We start from the raw sequence: 19,038 nt of genomic DNA, 5'->3' as shown, positions 1-19,038 counted from the left end.
AATTTACTTAATATCTTCAAGGATATCTGACAAATGTGATGTACAACTTACAGGATGCCAGATGTTTTTCCTCATCTTAGAAATGAGCTAATGACTACAGATTTCAATGTATTCTGAAATGTATATAAGCTCGCTATCCTGACCAATAAAAATTAGAGCTGTTCGGCAAACATATCCTTGTGTGTTCTCTGAATGGCTCTCCAAGTACTTGAAAACACTTTGCAGGGTAGATACCAGAGTCCTGAAGCAGAGGAGAACAAGAGGGTCATGGTCCTAGAGGAGTCTCCTTACAGCAGGCGAACTTTAAAACCTACAAGGACTCTTTCTGGCCACAATAGTGATGGAAAAGTTGTTTCAAGGGGACTAACACCGGGACTGTGGCATGCTGAAGGGGGATCCCTGGCAAAACTCCCATGGAAAATTACATAGTTTATGCAGAGTCTGCTTTTAACCCATAAAGGGCCTAAATCACCTAACATTCCCAAATTGTTTGCAATAACGTGCTTTAAAACATCAGTTATGATGTCGTATCTATCAGGTAGTGTAAGGGTTACGGCCGCTTCACAGTGACAGAGCAAACTCCAAGTGTAACGCACTGCAATCAACCGCAAACAGTCCACTTGCACAACCACGAGATAGATAGATTTGATAGATAGATACATAGATTACATAGCTCAATCGATGCAATATACATATGATCGATACAATTTACATAGATCAATAGATGCAATATACATATGATCTTTACAATTTACATAGATCAATAGATGCAATATACATTTGATAGATACGAATTACATTGATCAATAGATGCAATATACATTTGATAGATACGAATGTTATCGAATCAAAGATGCAATATACATTTTATAGATACGAATGACATCAACCAAAATATGTAATATACATTTTATAGATACAAATTACATCGATCAATAGATGCAATCTACATTTGATAGATACGTTTGATAGTTCGATCGATAGATAAATAAATCGATTTGAAATATATATAATTTCCCTGACAGAGTATAACAATAAGACATGCGGTCTGTGACCCGTGGTGTGTTAAGTAGTACTATTCTTAGCAGTTTACTACAACCTGTTACTACCCCTATCGGGGGAGGTCTATATGGCCTTCATTTTTGGAACCGGGAGATGGAAGAAGATGATTGTTCTGTCCTCCTACTTTAAATTTGTCAAAAACACAAGTGGCTGTCTCAAAACAGTCCGGACAGAAGATAGGATAGATAGATATACATAGATTGATAGTTAGATAGAATCGATAGAAGAGAAATAGATAGATTTGTTAGATATATAATTACCCTGACAAAGTATAATAATTAAACATGCGGTCTTGGACCCATGGTAACTAGGTTGTGTTAAGTAGTACTATTCTTAGCACTTTCAGCCCTGTTACTCCCCCTATTGGTGGAGGTCTATATGGCGGTTATGATTACCCTGACAAAGTATAACAACAAGACACGCGGTCTGGGACCCATGGTAATTTTGTTGTGTTAAGTAAAACTTTTCTTATCACTTTAATCCCTCTTACCCCCCCCCCCCCCCCCTTTCGTTGGAGTTCTATATGGCCTGCATGATTAGCCTGACAAAGTATAACAAGAAAACATCTGGTCTGGGACCCATGGTAACTAGGTTGTGTTTAAGTAGTACTATTCTTAGAACTGTAATCCCTGTTACTCCCCCTATCAAGGGAGGTCTATATGGCCTGCATGATTACCCTGACAAAGTATAACAACAAGACACACGGTGTTGGACCCATGGTAACTAGCTTGTGTTAATTAGTACTTTTCTTAGTACTTTAATCCCTGTTACCCCCCCTATCGGGGGAGGTCTGTATGGCCTGCCTGATTACCCTGACAAAATATAATAATAAGACATGCGGTCTGGGACCCATGTTAACTAGGTTGTGTTTTAAGTAGTACTGTTCTTAGCACTTTAATCTATTTGGGGAGGTCTATACGGCCTGGATGATTACCCATACAAAATATAATAAGAAGACATCTGCTCTGGGTCTTGGACCCATGGTAACTATGTTGTGTTAAGTAGTAATGTCCTTAGCATTTTAATACCTGTTACTCACCCTATCGGTGGAGGTCTATATGGCCTGCATGATTACCCTTACAAAATATAATAACAAAACATGCGGTCTGGGACCCATGGTAACTAGGTTGTGTTAAGTATTACTCTTCTTAGCATTTTAATACCTGTTACTCACCCTATCGGTGGAGGTCTATACGGCCTGCATGATTAACCTTACAAAATATAATAACAAAACATGCGATCTGGGACCCATGGTAACTAGGTTGTGTTAAGTATTACTCTTCTTAGCATTTTAATACCTGTTACTCACCCTATCGGGGGAGGTCTATACGGCCTGCATGATTACCCATACAAAATATAATAATAAGACATCTGCTCTGGGTCTGGGACCCATGGTAACTAGGTTGTGTTAAGTAGTACTGTTCTTAGCATTTTCATACCTGTTACTCACCCTGTCGGGGGAGGTCTATATGGCCTGCATGATTACCCTAACAAAATATAATAACAACACATGCGTTCTGGGACCCATGGTAACTATGTTGTGTTAAGTAGTAATGTCCTTAGCATTTTAATACCTGTTACAACACCGAATGGTGGCAGGTCTATCTGGCCTTCATGATTAGCCGCACCCAAACCCAAAAAAAAAGCCAAGCAGTCTTGGACTAACACCCATGGCTAACTCGGTTGTTTCAATTAGTACTATTCTTAGCACTTTCATCCCTGTTACTTCCAGGCCTCTCGGTGGTGGTCTACATGGCCATCATGATTAACCTAATAAAATACTACAATCCAACCTTGGCTCAGTCTTCATAGGCCCTTAATTGGCTGTATTTTGGTAGTACTGTTCTTATTAGTTTAATACCTGATGCAACACCGAATGGTGGCAGCTCTATATGTCCTGCGTGCTTAGCCGCACCCAAACCAAAAAAAAGCCAAGCGGTCTTGGACTAACACCCATGGCTAACTCGGTTGTTTCAAGTTGTACTATTCTTAGCACTTTCATCTCATCCCTGTTACTTCCAGGCCTCTCGGTGGTGGTCTACATGGCCATCATGATTAGCCTAACAAAATACTACAATCCAACCTTTGCTCAGTCTTCATAGGCCCTTCATTGGCTGTATTTTGGTAGTACTGTTCTTATTAGTTTATTACCTGATACAACACCGAATGGTGGCAGCTCTATATGTCCTGCATGATTAGCCGCACCCAAAGCCAAAAAAAAGCCAAGCGGTCTTGGACTAACACCCATGGCTAACTCGGTTGTTTCAAGTTGTACTATTCTTAGCACTTTCATCTCATCCCTGTTACTTCCAGGCCTCTCGGTGGTGGTCTACATGGCCATCATGATTAGCCTTCATAGGCCCTTCATTGGCTGTATTTTGGTAGTACTGTTCTTATTAGTTTAATACCTGAAACAACACCGAATGGTGGCAGCTCTATATGGCCTGCATGATTAGCCGCACCCAAAGCCAAAAAAAAGCCAAGCGGTCTTGGACTAACACCCATGGCTAACTCGGTTGTTTCAAGTTGTACTATTCTTAGCACTTTCATCTCATCCCTGTTACTTCCAGGCCTCTCGGTGGTGGTCTACATGGCCATCATGATTAGCCTAACAAAATACTACAATCCAACCTTGGCTCAGTCTTCATAGGCCCTTCATTGGCTGTATTTTGGTAGTACTGTTCTTATTAGTTTAATACCTGAAACAACACCGACTGGTGGCATCTCTATATGGCCTGCATGATTAGCCGCACCCAAAGCCAAAAAAAAGCCAAGCGGTATTGGACTAACACCCATGGCTAACTCGGTTGTTTCAAGTTGTACTATTCTTAGCACTTTCATCTCATCCCTGTTACTTCCAGGCCTCTCGGTGGTGGTCTACATAGCCATCATGATTAGCCTAACCAAACACTACAATCCAACCTTGGCTCAGTCTTCATAGGCCCTTCATTGGCTGTATTTTGGTAGTACTGTTCTTATTAGTTTAATACCTGATACAACACCGAATGATGGCAGCTCTATATGGCCTGCATGATTAGCCGCACCCAAAGCCAAAAAAAAGCCAACCGGTCTTTGACTAACACCCATGGCTAACTCGGTTGTTTCAAGTTGTACTATTCTTAGCACTTTCATCTCATCCCTGTTACTTCCAGGCCTCTCGGTGGTGGTCTACATGGACATCATGATTAGCCTAACAAAATACTACAATCCAACCTTGGCTCAGTCTTCATAGGCCCTTCATTGGCTGTATTTTGGTAGTACTGTTCTTATTATTTTAATACCTGAAACAACACCGAATGGTGGCAGCTCTATATGGCCTGCATGATTAGCCGCACCCAAAGCCAAAAAAAAGCCAAGCGGTCTTGGACTAACACCCATGGCTAACTCGGTTGTTTCAAGTTGTACTATTCTTAGCACTTTCATCTCATCCCTGTTACTTCCAGGCCTCTCGGTGGTGGTCTACATGGCCATCATGATTAGCCTAACAAAATACTACAATCCAACCTTGGCTCAGTCTTCATAGGCCCTTCATTGGCTGTATTTTGGTAGTACTGTTCTTATTAGTTTAATATCTGATACAACACCGAATGGTGGCAGCTCTATATGGCCTGCATGATTAGCCGCACCCAAAGCCAAAAAAAGCCAAGCGGTCTTGGACTAACACCCATGGCTAACTCGGTTGTTTCAAGTTGTACTATTCTTAGCACTTTCATCTCATCCCTGTTACTTCCAGGCCTCTTGGTGGTGGTCTACATGGCCATCATGATTAGCCTAACAAAATACTACAATCCAACCTTGGCTCAGTCTTCATAGGCCCTTCATTGACTGTATTTTGGTAGTACTGTTCTTATTAGTTTAATACCTGATACAACACTGAATGGTGGCAGCTCTATATGGCCTACATGATTAGCTGCACCTAAAACCAAAAAAGCCAAGCGGTCTTGGACTAAAACCCATGGCTAACTCGGTTGTTTCAAGTTGTACTATTTTTAGCATTTTCATCTCATCCCTGTTACTTCCAGGCCTCTCGGTGGTGGTCTACATGGCCATCATGATTAGCCTAACAAAATACTACAATCCAACCTTGGCTCAGTCTTCATAGGCCCTTCATTGGCTGTATTTTGGTAGTACTGTTCTTATTAGTTTAATACCTGATACAACACCGAATGGTGGCAGCTCTATATGGCCTGCATGATTAGCCGCACCCAAACCAAAAAAAAGCCAAGCGGTCTTGGACTAACACCCATGGCTAACTCGGTTGTTTCAAGTTGTACTATTCTTAGCACTTTCATCTCATCCCTGTTACTTCCAGGCCTCTCGGTGGTGGTCTACATGGCCATCATGATTAGCCTAACAAAATACTACAATCCAACCTTGGCTCAGTCTTCATAGGCCCTTCATTGGCTGTATTTTGGTAGTATTGTTCTTATTAGTTTAATACCTGAAACAACACCGAATGGTGGCAGCTCTATATGGCCTGCATGATTAGCCGCACCCAAAGCCAAAAAAAAGCCAAGCGGTCTTGGACTAACACCCATGGCTAACTCGGTTGTTTCAAGTTGTACTATTCTTAGCACTTTCATCTCATCCCTGTTACTTCCAGGCCTCTCGGTGGTGGTCTACATGGCCATCATGATTAGCCTAACAAAATACTACAATCCAACCTTGGCTCAGTCTTCATAGGCCCTTCATTGGCTGTATTTTGGTAGTACTGTTCTTATTAGTTTAATACCTGAAACAACACCGAATGGTGGCATCTCTATATGGCCTGCATGATTAGCCGCACCCAAAGCCAAAAAAAAGCCAAGCGGTATTGGACTAACACCCATGGCTAACTCGGTTGTTTCAAGTTGTACTATTCTTAGCACTTTCATCTCATCCCTGTTACTTCCAGGCCTCTCGGTGGTGGTCTACATAGCCATCATGATTAGCCTAACCAAAGACTACAATCCAACCTTGGCTCAGTCTTCATAGGCCCTTCATTGGCTGTATTTTGGTAGTACTGTTCTTATTAGTTTAATACCTGATACAACACCGAATGATGGCAGCTCTATATGGCCTGCATGATTAGCCGCACCCAAAGCCAAAAAAAAGCCAAGCGGTCTTTGACTAACACCCATGGCTAACTCGGTTGTTTCAAGTTGTACTATTCTTAGCACTTTCATCTCATCCCTGTTACTTCCAGGCCTCTCGGTGGTGGTCTACATGGACATCATGATTAGCCTAACAAAATACTACAATCCAACCTTGGCTCAGTCTTCATAGGCCCTTCATTGGCTGTATTTTGGTAGTACTGTTCTTATTATTTTAATACCTGAAACAACACCGAATGGTGGCAGCTCTATATGGCCTGCATGATTAGCCGCACCCAAAGCCAAAAAAAAGCCAAGCGGTCTTGGACTAACACCCATGGCTAACTCGGTTGTTTCAAGTTGTACTATTCTTAGCACTTTCATCTCATCCCTGTTACTTCCAGGCCTCTCGGTGGTGGTCTACATGGCCATCATGATTAGCCTAACAAAATACTACAATCCAACCTTGGCTCAGTCTTCATAGGCCCTTCATTGGCTGTATTTTGGTAATACTGTTCTTATTAGTTTAATATCTGATACAACACCGAATGGTGGCAGCTCTATATGGCCTGCATGATTAGCCGCACCCAAAGACAAAAAAAGCCAAGCGGTCTTGGACTAACACCCATGGCTAACTCGGTTGTTTCAAGTTGTACTATTCTTAGCACTTTCATCTCATCCCTGTTACTTCCAGGCCTCTTGGTGGTGGACTACATGGCCATCATGATTAGCCTAACAAAATACTACAATCCAACCTTGGCTCAGTCTTCATAGGCCCTTCATTGGCTGTATTTTGGTAGTACTGTTCTTATTAGTTTAATACCTGATACAACACTGAATGGTGGCAGCTCTATATGGCCTGCATGATTAGCCGCACCTAAAACCAAAAAAAGCCAAGCGGTCTTGGACTAACACCCATGGCTAACTCGGTTGTTTCAAGTTGTACTATTCTTAGCATTTTCATCTCATCCCTGTTACTTCCAGGCCTCTCGGTGGTGGTCTACATGGCCATCATGATTAGCCTAACAAAATACTACAATCCAACCTTGGCTCAGTCTTCATAGGCCCTTCATTGGCTGTATTTTGGTAGTACTGTTCTTATTAGTTTAATACCTGATACAACACCGAATGGTGGCAGCTCTATATGGCCTGCATGATTAGCCGCACCCAAACCAAAAAAAAGCCAAGCGGTCTTGGACTAACACCCATGGCTAACTCGGTTGTTTCAAGTTGTACTATTCTTAGCACTTTCATCTCATCCCTGTTACTTCCAGGCCTCTCGGTGGTGGTCTACATGACCATCATGATTAGCCTAACAAAATACTACAATCCAACCTTGGCTCAGTCTTCATAGGCCCTTCATTGGCTGTATTTTGGTAGTACTGTTCTTATTAGTTTAATACCTGAAACAACACCGAATGGTGGCAGCTCTATATGGCCTGCATGATTAGCCGCACCCAAAGCCAAAAAAAAGGCAAGCGGTCTTGGACTAACACCCATGGCTAATTCGGTTGTTTCAAGTTGTACTATTCTTAGCACTTTCATTTCATCCCTGTTACTTCCAGGCCTCTTGGTGGTGGTCTACATGTCCATCATGATTAGCCTAACAAAATACTACAATCCAACCTTGGCTCAGTCTTCATAGGCCCTTCATTGGCTTTATTTTGGTAGTACTGTTCTTATTAGTTTAATACCTGAAACAACACCGAATGGTGGCAGGTCTATATGGCCTGCATGATTAGCCGCACCCAAACCCAAAAAAAAGCCAAGCGGTCTTGCACTAACACCCATGGCTAACTCGGTTGTTTCAAGTTGTACTATTCTTAGCACTTTCATCTCATCCCTTACTTCCAGGCCTCTCGGGGGTGGTCTACATGGCCATCATGATTACCCTCACCAAAATATAACAACAAGATGTGCGTGTAGGGAACCATGGTAAGGTTACTTCCTTTCGCAAAATCAAGTATAACAGTTGCAGGCAGAGGTTCTGACCCTGCATTATGGCTGCACCTCTCCCTAAAAGAGGCATGTATGCAAAGAGCTGGCCTGTCTAAAAGGAGCAGCAAGGCAGTACAGGTCGTTCTCCTTCAGCTGTTTTATATGCTGGCCTACGGCCACGACCCTCAACAGCCAGAACAGAATGAAACACCACATATGCCATCCTTTTGAACAATAGAGTACAGGTATTGCATTGATTTTAGTTACACGGAGGTATTTATTAGGAACCGTGAAATTTAAAAAAAAAAACATGATTGGACACCCAGTACAATACAGGTCGTTCTCCTTTGGCCTTTTTAGAAGAAGGTCCCGGACCCTCAACAAAAACAACAGCAGGAAAGAGGACATATGGCATCCTTTTGAACAATAGATTACAGGTAAGGCATTGATTTTAGAAACCCAGAGATAATTCTTTGCAACTGGGAAATAGAAAAAAACATTGATTAGACACCCAGTACACTTCTTTATCCTTAGGCCTTTTTAGAAGAGGGTCCAGGACCCTCAAACAAAACAACAGCAGGAAAGAGGACATATGGCATTCTTTTGAACAATATATTACAGGTAAGGCATTGATTAACGATTCCCTGAGATAATTTTTATGAACCGGGAAATAGAAAAAAAACATTGATTGGACACCCAGTACACTTCTTTATCCTTAGGCCTTTTTAAAAGAGGGTCCAGGACCCTCAACCGAAACACCAGCAGGAAAGAGGACATATGGCATCCTTTGGAACAATAGATTACAGTTAAGGCATTGATTTTAGAAACCCAGAGATAATTTGTTGCAACCGGGAAATAGAAAAAAAATTGATTGGACAGGACACCCAGTACACTAATTTATCCTTAGGCCTTTTTAGAAGAGGGTCCAGGACCCTCAACCGAAACACCAGCAGGAAAGAGGACATATGGCATCCTTTTGAACAATTGATTACAGGAAAGGCATTGATTTTAGAATCACTGAGATAATTTTTATGAACAGGGAAATAGAAAAAAAACATTGATTGGACACCCAGTACACTTCTTTCTCCTTCGGCCTTTTTAAAAGAGGGTCCATGACCCTCAACCGAAACACCAGCAGGAAAGAGGACATATGGCATCCTTTTAAACAATAGATTACAGGTAAGGCATTGATTTTATAATCCCTGAGATAATTTTATGAACAGGTAAATAGAAAAAAACATTGATTGGACACCCAGTACACTTCTTTCTCCTTCGGCCTTTTTAAAAGAGTTTCCATGACCCTCAACCGAAACACCAGCAGGAAAGAGGACATATGGCATCCTTTGGAACAATAGATTACAGTTAAGGCATTGATTTTAGAAACCAAGAGATAATTTGTTGCAACCGGGAAATAGAAAAAAAATTTATTGGACAGGACACCCAGTACACTAATTTATCCTTAGGCCTTTTTAGAAGAGGGTCCAGGACCCTCAACCGAAACACCAGCAGGAAAGAGGACATATGGCATCCTTTTGAACAATTGATTACAGGAAAGGCATTGATTTTAGAATCCCTGAGATAATTTTTATGAACAGGGAAATAGAAAAAAAACATTGATTGGACACCCAGTACACTTCTTTCTCCTTCGGCCTTTTTAAAAGAGGGTCCAGGACCCTCAAACAAAACAACAGCAGGAAAGAGGACATATGGCATTGGCATCCTTTTGAACAATAGATTACAGGTAAGGCATTGATTTTAGAAACCCAGAGATAATTTGTTGCAACCAGTTAATAGAAAAAAAAAATGATTGGACAGGACACCCAGTACACTTATTTATCCTTAGGCCTTTTTAGAAGAGGGTCCAGGACCCTCAACCGAAACACCAGCAGGAAAGAGGACATATGGCATCCTTTTGAACAATAGATTACAGGTAAGGCATTGATTTTAGAATCCCAGAGATAATTTTTATGAACATGGAAATAGAAAAAAACATTGATTGGACACCCAGTACACTTCTTTATCCTTAGGCCTTTTTAAAAGAGGGTCCAGGACCCTCAAACAAAACAACAGCAGGAAAGAGGACATATGGCATCCTTTGGAACAATAGATTACAGTTAAGGCATTGATTTTAGAAACCCAGAGATAATTTTTTGCAACTGGGAAATAGAAAAAAACATTGATTGGACACCCAGTACACTTCTTTATCCTTAGGCCTTTTTAGAAGAGGGTCCAGGACCCTCATATGAAACAACAGCAGGAAAGAGTTCATATGGCATCCTTTTGAACAATACATTACAGGTAAGGCTTTGATTTTATAAACCCAGAGAAAATTTGTTGCAACCATGAAATTGAACCAAAAAAATGATTGGTCAGTGGTCACCCAGTACACTTTTTTCTACTTCAGCCTTTTTATAAGAGGGTCCCTCAACAAAAACAACAGCTGGGAGCTGGGAATAGGAGTACAAGGGAGTGGGACAATAATAATGTGAAGGGGAAGATTGAGGAGTTGTGGCATTTTGATTTTGTTATCGGGGGAAGTCTTTGCAATGACCTTGCTCTGGTGAATCCATATCGCAAAGGTCTTTTTGAAGGCACTGTTTGTCTATTTTTTGACTTTCAGCATTTGGTAAATGAAGCGCAACTTAAGGCTGGTGAGAACCGACCTTTCTTCTGGCTGTTTGAAAATGTTGTGGCTATGGACAAACATGTGAAGAAGAGGGCCATCTGCCATATTCTGCACGCAACCCCTTTGATGATTGACGCTAAACATGTGTCACCTGCAAGCAGAGCTCGTTACTTCTGGCTAAATCTTCCTGGTATGGACAGGCCACTGCTTCCCACAGCAAGTCATAAGCTTGAACTACAAGATTGTCTTGAGTATGGTAGGAAATCAAAGTTTAGTAAAGTCTGTACTATCACCACAAAAACTGAACTCCTTGAAGCAAGGGAAATGCCAGCAGTTTCCTGTGCTTATGGATGACAAGGAGGACGTCCTGTGGTGCAGAGATGGAGAGGATTTTTGGTTTCCCTGTACACTACACAGATGTCTCCAACATCACCAGAAACACAAGACAGCGACTCTTGGGAAGTTCCTGGAGTGTTCCGGTAGCCATCTCTTTGCGCCCCTAAAGGAATACTTTATCAATGTGTAACCCCTTCACTTCTAAGCCTAACCGCTGTGTGAAGCAGATTTTATATTTTTTATGCTGCTACTTATAGATCTAACCCCTATTGTAAATCATGCTTCAGTTAGTAACTCAAGTTAAATTATATTAATTTTTTTTATTTTATTATTGTGCCCAGCAGATTCAAAACATACCATTATTGTATTCATATCACACGACATGTCAAAAGGCTGCCTCGAAAATGGCAGTGTGCAAAGCCATAATCTTAGTGAACCTATAAGTGCATTATAACTTTAAATGTTCTAAAATAAACAAAAATACTGAAAAAAAACAGCAGGAAAGAGGACATATGGCATCCTTTTGAACAATAGAGTACAGGTGAGGTAAGGCATTGATTTTAGAAACCCGGAGATAATTTGTTGCAACCGGGAAATAGAAAAAAACATTGATTGGACACCCAGTACACTTCTTTATCCTTAGGCCTTTTTAGAAGAGGGTCCAGGACCCTCAACAGAAACAGCAGCAGGAAAGAGGACATATGGCATCCTTTTGAACAATAGAGTACAGGTACGGCATTGATTTTAGAAACCCAGAGATCATTTTTTGCAACTGTGAAATAGAAAAAAACATTGATTGGACACCCAGTACACTTCTTTATCCTTAGGCCTTTTTAGAAGAGGTTCCAGGACACTCAACAAAAACAGCAGCAGGAAAGAGGACATATGGCATCCTTTTGAACAATAGATTACAGGTAAGGCATTGATTTTAGAAACCCAGAGATAATTTGTTGCAACTGGGAAATCGAAAAAAACATTGATTGGAATAGACACCCAGTACAATTCTTTATCCTTAAGCCTTTTTATAAGAGGCTCCAGGACCCTCAACAAAAACAGCAGCAGGAAAGAGGACATATGGCATCCTTTTGAACAATAGATTACAGGTAAGGCATTGATTTTAGAAACCAAGAGATCATTTGTTGCAACCGGGAAATCGAAAAAAACATTGATTGGAATAGACACCCAGTACACTTCTTTATCCTTTGCCCTTTTTAGAAGAGGCTCCAGGACCCTCAACAAAAACAGCAGCAGGAAAGAGGACATATGGCATCCTTTTGAACAATAGAGTACAGGTAAAGCATTGATTTTAGAAACCAAGAGATAATTTTTAGGAAACTTGAAATAGAAAAAAATATTGGACAGGACACCCAGTAAACTTCTTTCTCCTTCGGCCTTTTTATAAGAGGATCCAGGACCCTCGACAGAAACAAGAGCAGGAAAGAGGACATATGGCATCCTTTTGAACAATAGATTACAGGAAAGGCATTGATTATCGAATCCCTGAGATAATTTTTATGAACAGGGAAATAAAAAAAAAACATTGATTGGACACCCAGTACACTGATTTACCCTTAGGCCTTTTTAGAAGAGGGTCCAGGACCCTTAACCGAAACAACAGCATGAAAGAGGACATATGGCATCCTTTTGAACAATAGATTACAGGTAAGGCATTGATTTTAGAAACCCAGAGATAATTGTTAGGAAACGTGAAATAGAAATTTAATGGTCCACCAGATATGAGTGGTGTGTTAAGTTGTACTATTCTTAACAGTTTAATCACTGTTATGTGCCTTATTTTTTTATTTGAGTTTTGTACCCACAGAGCAGCAGCAGAGGCCAGAAAAATTAGGCATGTACAAATGACGGAAAAATTGGGTATTGTTGTAGCCACTGCTGTAGCAGCGGCCAGAAAAATTGATGTTCGTAAAACATTTAGAAAGTGCCCTAAAAGCTTGTGGCTTGAACACTAGTTGTTGGCGGATAAGTCAAGCAAGTCATCCTGCATTATAAGAAAAAAAAAGCCAGCGTGTGTACCAGTTGTAGCCTAAGCCAGCTCATCTCATCATCAGGCCTTTTTTACTCAAATGTATCGCCCAATGTTAGTCCCTTCGGGATCCATCCCTCATTCATTTTAATAAAAGTGAGATAGTCAAGGCTTTTTTGACCTAGGCGACTTCTCTTCTCAGAGACAAAACCTCCTGCTGCACTGAAGGTCCTTTTGGACAGGACACTTGAAGCGGGGCAGGCCAGAAGTTCCATTGCAAATTGGGATAGCTCAGGCCACAAGTCAAGCCTGCACACCCAGTAGTCAAGGGTTCCATCGCTCCTGAGAGTGTCGAGATCCGCAGTTAATGCTAGGTAGTCTGCTACCTGTCGGTTGAGTCTTTCTCTGAGGCTGGATCCCGAAAGGCTCTGGGGATGCATGGGAGTTAAAAAGGTACGCATTTCCTCCATCAACAAGACGTCAGGAAAGTGTCCTGTCCTTGACGCTGTGGTCGTGGGAGGAGGAGGAGGATTACTTTCATCTCTTCCCCTGTTACATTCCCGTTGTGCTGTGACATCACCCTTATACGCTGTGTAAAGCATATTTTTTAATTTATTTTTAAAATGCTCCATCCTTTCCGACTTGCTGTAATTTGGTAACATTTCAGGCACTTTATGCTTATACCTGAAGTCGAGGTGCGTGGACACCCAGTACAGGTCGTTCTCCTTCAGCTTTTTTATACGAGTGTCCCTCAACAGGCACGACAGCATGAAAGAACCCATTTGAAAACAAGGTTGGATGCCGAGCTAATCATGTCCCGTTCCTCTTCCTCACTGATCTCACTGAGGGTATCTTCTTCCCCCCAGCCACGTACAACACCACGGGTACCAGAGAGGTGATGCCTGTTGTGCTCGGTCTTCCTCCTCCTCCTCAAAGCCACATTCCTCCTCTGACTCCTCTTCCTCACAATCCTCTTCCTGCGTTGCCGCAGGTCCAGCAAGCGATGCTGATAAGGCTGTTTGTGGGGGTGATGGACACCATAACTCTTCCTCTTCACGCTCATCTACGGCCTGATCCAGCACTCTGCGCAGGGCACGCTCCAGGAAGAAAACAAATGGTATGATGTCGCTGATGGTGCCTTTGGTGCGACTGACAAGGTTTGTCACCTCCTCAAAAGGACGCATGAGCCTACAGGCATTGCGCATGAGCGTCCAGTAATTTTGCAAAAATATCCCCAGCTCCCCAGAGGCTGTCCTAGCGGAACCTTCGGGGTGGCCTGCCTCTGCCTGTCATTTTTTTTAAAATGGACACTGACAATACTATTACACAAATTGTCGGCTAGATTTAGAGTTCGGCGGTAGATGGGCTGTTAACGCCACGCGTGTTTATGTCTAACGCACGTCATTGTTTGACTCCGGTATTTAGAGTTAATATAAGACCATCTAACGATGCTCCTAACGCGTGTATGTCACACGCGTAATCCTGCCCGCGTTAGACAGTCTCCCATAGAGATCAATGGGAAATCAAATAAATTGACTTTTTTCACCTAACACTCGATCTCGCGAGAATACGCACAGCTCGGTCATATGACGCATACCACATCATGCACAACAATAACACGCCGCAAATGTCACAACAACAATCAATCAACAAAGCACACAAGCATTACACATTCACAAGCGGGAGAAGTTTTAATACTATTTATACGGGGAATACGCATATACTTTAAGATGCGGAAAATCGCACAATAACAACAAGGATTAAAAAATATATACATACACTAGAAACAAAATCGCATTCAATATCATTATATATTATGAAAAACATACATATACAACACTTCACGAAGAACACACCATCGCAAATTCACATTTAAAAAGAATACTTTTGGACAATGAAAGCGAAAACGAACACTATGACATCATCGCATTCTACACATTCCACAAATACCAACTCTAAATGAGCATGCGCAAATTCACACACCTAATACACATTGCAATAATATTAATTGCTAATAAAGCACACCTGAACACTAATTACAATGGAAATTGGGACATCATTAAACATTTACACAGGGTATATAAGCACCACACAAGCATGGCTTCTTTGACTGTGTTGCTGGTGGGTCTTTGGAGATTTAAGAATAGAGAGTTTGAGAATTTTTGAGAGTGAGTTAGTGTTAGCGTGAGAGAGTCAGTTGGTAGTGTTAGCGTGAGAGAGTCAGTTGGTAGTGTTAGCGTGAGAGAGTCAGTTGGTAGTGTTAGCGTGAGAGAGTGAGTGAATTAGTGGGAGTTAGTGGGAGTGGGAGAGAGTCTGTTAGTGGGAGCGTGAGTGAGTTAGTGGGAGTTATTAGTGATAGTTGTTAGTGTGAGCGTCAGTTAGTGGTAGTTAGTGAGCGTTAGTGGGAGTGTTTGTTATTGAGAATTAGAAGTAGTGTGAGTTAGCGAGCGAGTGATTTATCTGTACACTTAACACATTTACACGCAAACACATTCAATACATACATACACTTATCAATAACACTACATACACTCCATACCCCCTACCCCCTCATACTACACTCCATACCCCATTCCTTGTAGTCCCATTCCCTTTCATCCCATTTACTCTCATCCCATACCCCATACCCATCCCATACCCATCCCCTAGTTACATTTAGTTTACATATCCTCCTTTTAGTCTTATTCTTTTCGTTTATTTAAATACTCCTTACCCTCTTTGTTTTTTTTACATCCCTCACACTTTAAGCACCTTTTTTGTCTTTTTAGTTCTTTATTTTGAGCCCCTTTCATTTCATCACACTCACTTTTTGTTTGATTATTTGGGGTTTAGTTTAGGGAGGAGATGGAGGCCAGGCAGGGGACAGGTAGAGGGGGGAGTAGAGGGAGGGGGAGAGGAACAGGGCAGGAAGGGGGGCAGGAAGCGGGGGTGGAAGCGGTGGGTGGACCCAGCCACTTGGTTCAAGATGACCAAGTGGCTGGGCCCAGTGGCGGTCAGAGTAGGGCTTCACAGTCCGGGAAACAGAGGGCATCATCACAGGGGAAGGCCAAGGCGACTAGGGAGGCGAGGTTTACGATGGAGGAGAAGGAGGCCCTCGTAGAGGCCTATATGGCCAGGCATAGGATGCTGCAGCACCAGAAGACTACCCCGACTGACAGGAGGAGGCTCTGGAACGAGATTAGGAATGCAGTCAATGCAGTGGGTGGCCGGAACCGGGATATGGATTCTATAAAACATCGGTACCGGGACTGTAAACTTGAACTTAAAAAAAAGTTAAGCCTGGAGGCCCGACATGCCGCAGGGACCGGTGGCAGCCCTGCCCTTGAAATGGAGTACTGCAGATGGGAGGAAATGTTGCGGCCCAGCATCTCCGAGGTGGAAGTAGTCGGTATCGGAGGAATCGATACCGGGAACCTGCCACTCTCATCTGACGGTAAGCTCATTGAACAATAATTTCACATACGAATGTATTTCAATGGACACTATACGCAAACATTTACTTTCATGATTGAGGTAGCGAATACAATTTGACAAAACATTCAAATGTACTTATATTACCTAATTTGATTCATTCTTGAGATATATTTTAATGAAGAAATAGCCATGCACACGGTGAAACAATCACAGGAGGCAGCTATATTCAGCTAACAATCAGCATCTTATAAGCATATTTAGATATGCTTTTCAGCAAAGAATATCCAGAGAATGAAGCTAATTAGATAAGAAAAGTACATTCGAAAGTTGATACTAAATGTATGCTTCTAAATCATGAAAGATAAAACATTGGGTTTCATGTGTTAAGGATCAGATTAATGCTATTACGCTGTTTACACGCATTCTATTACTTTGCGGTTACATCAGTATCTAGGCTATAGGTTAGGTGTGCATTTAAACAGACTGAAAACAAACGCAAAAACATTCACATTGACCAGATATCACAAACACGGTTTAGAAAAAGCGGAAATCGTATTGATTGTTTGTTAGATTTCAAAGTGGATTAATGATTCTGCATTTGTAATTGTATCGTAAGCTAAGTCATTTAAACCTTGATTTGCAAATATGCTAATATATATATATATTTTTTTTATTTTTTTATTTATATACAGAGTCTGGGGACGAGGCAGCACAGCCTCCTGCATCTCCCCGGGATGAGAGTGGTGGTGAGGAATTCCCACTTCGGAGGGAAGAGGCCCCCCGTGACGAACAGCGCACGGGAGATGATGAAGAGGCCCCGGAAGCACAGGAGGATCCCGCTGAACCCGCGGAACCCGCGGAACCAGAGGTCCCTCAAAGACCCGCACTCCGCCGTGCACGGGCACCCCGCCGTGCACGGGTTCAACAGGCACAACAAGAAGAAATAGCGGAGGTGCGGGTTCTACTGGAGTACATAGACCAGATGCGTACCTCCCGGATAGAAAACATAGAAGGACGACGCAGAATACTTGATGGGCAGAATCAAATAATTCAAGGCCAAAATGAAATAATCAATATACTGAATAGAATACAAGAAGGACAAACAAGAATGTTTAATCTACATCAGGAAATGTTCACATTTTTCCGGGAGGCGCATGCTGGTCTACCTCCTGTTGCTGGGCCTCTTGTTGCTGGGCCTCTTGCTGCTGGGCCATCTCCTCCTGCCGGCCCATCTCATCCTCCTCCTCAGCCATCTACTCCTCCTCCTCCTCAGCCATCTACTCCTCCTCCTCCTCAGCCATCTTCTCCTCCTCATCCATCTTCTCCTCCTCCTCAGCCATCTACTCCTCACCTTGGTTGTCCCAGTACTCTTCCTTCCACTCCTCCCACAACAGCTCCAAGGAGGACTCTTCGGAGTCGGCAGTTGCCTCTCCCAGAGCCTCAGCCCCGTGGGAAGAGGGGAAGGAAGAGGAAGTAAGTATTTTTTTCCATCTTCAAATATTTTTTTTGTGTAATGGATAGGTATGTGATGATGTGGTTTTCATACACTTGTGGACCACACTCTGTATATAATCGACTTCTATGGGACCGGGTCCATGGAGGAAGATTCTTTGCAGAGTGTGGGTTATAAGTGTGTGAAAACCACATCATCACATACCTATCCTTGTTCATGATATTGATTGGTTTCTGTGATGTGATGTCCAAACTGTTTCCCGAATCGCTAACTAAATTACCATAACAATTATCCATGATGGCATATTACTGTTTGAATGCCAATAACACAGCTTAAAGGGACAGTCAGAAAATTATTGATTACAAAGAAAACACTGTATTACGCATTATAAAGTTTGAAACAACAAAACATGGAGAAATACATGTGTGACTTATGTGCTTACCCTTGTATCTATGACTATGAAAAATGACCACTTATTTGTTGTTCTGACATAACAACATTTTAGATATCAATGATCAATACATGGTCAATAATATGCTGTATGAGCACAAGGTTTTACATATACAAATGCTATCCAAATGCCCTCTAGTGCTCAAATTGTATAATGATTACAAGCACTCTTCAAGATTTAAGAAATGAGCACACCAACCTCATAGGTTTAGAGAGCAAATGTAAATAAACCCAGACAAATGTTCAATTGTTGATAAACATTTGATATCCTTGATATTACAGAATTGACTTTTCGAATAATGTTTAAAAAATTTTTTTTCTAAACTGTCCCTTTAACAACATTACATATGCTAACACATATTTTAAGCTTGTTGGTATATCTACATGTACTTTGTAAAAAAAAAAAATTTTAAATAACATTTATATTGACGTGTTAAATAAAGTCTATTTTCTTTAAGAGACATTATTGTGTTAATATTTTATTGTAAATATTTTTTTTTTAACAATGAATATGGTTTAAAGTCCTTTTAGGAGTGGGGGGGGGGAAATATGCTAACAAAAATAAATTTGAAGATTAAACTATGTGGATCTCATACATGATACAAAAAACAACATTTGCATTCAAGGGACAGTATCCTATATTTTTTACATAACTGTATGTAATAGACACTACTACAAACAACAAGATTAACATATACTGATA

This window comes from Bombina bombina, chromosome 1 (assembly GCF_027579735.1).
Source record: "Bombina bombina isolate aBomBom1 chromosome 1, aBomBom1.pri, whole genome shotgun sequence".
In the NCBI taxonomy this organism is placed as follows: domain Eukaryota; kingdom Metazoa; phylum Chordata; class Amphibia; order Anura; family Bombinatoridae; genus Bombina; species Bombina bombina.
Note: the sequence above shows the minus strand (reverse complement) of the source record.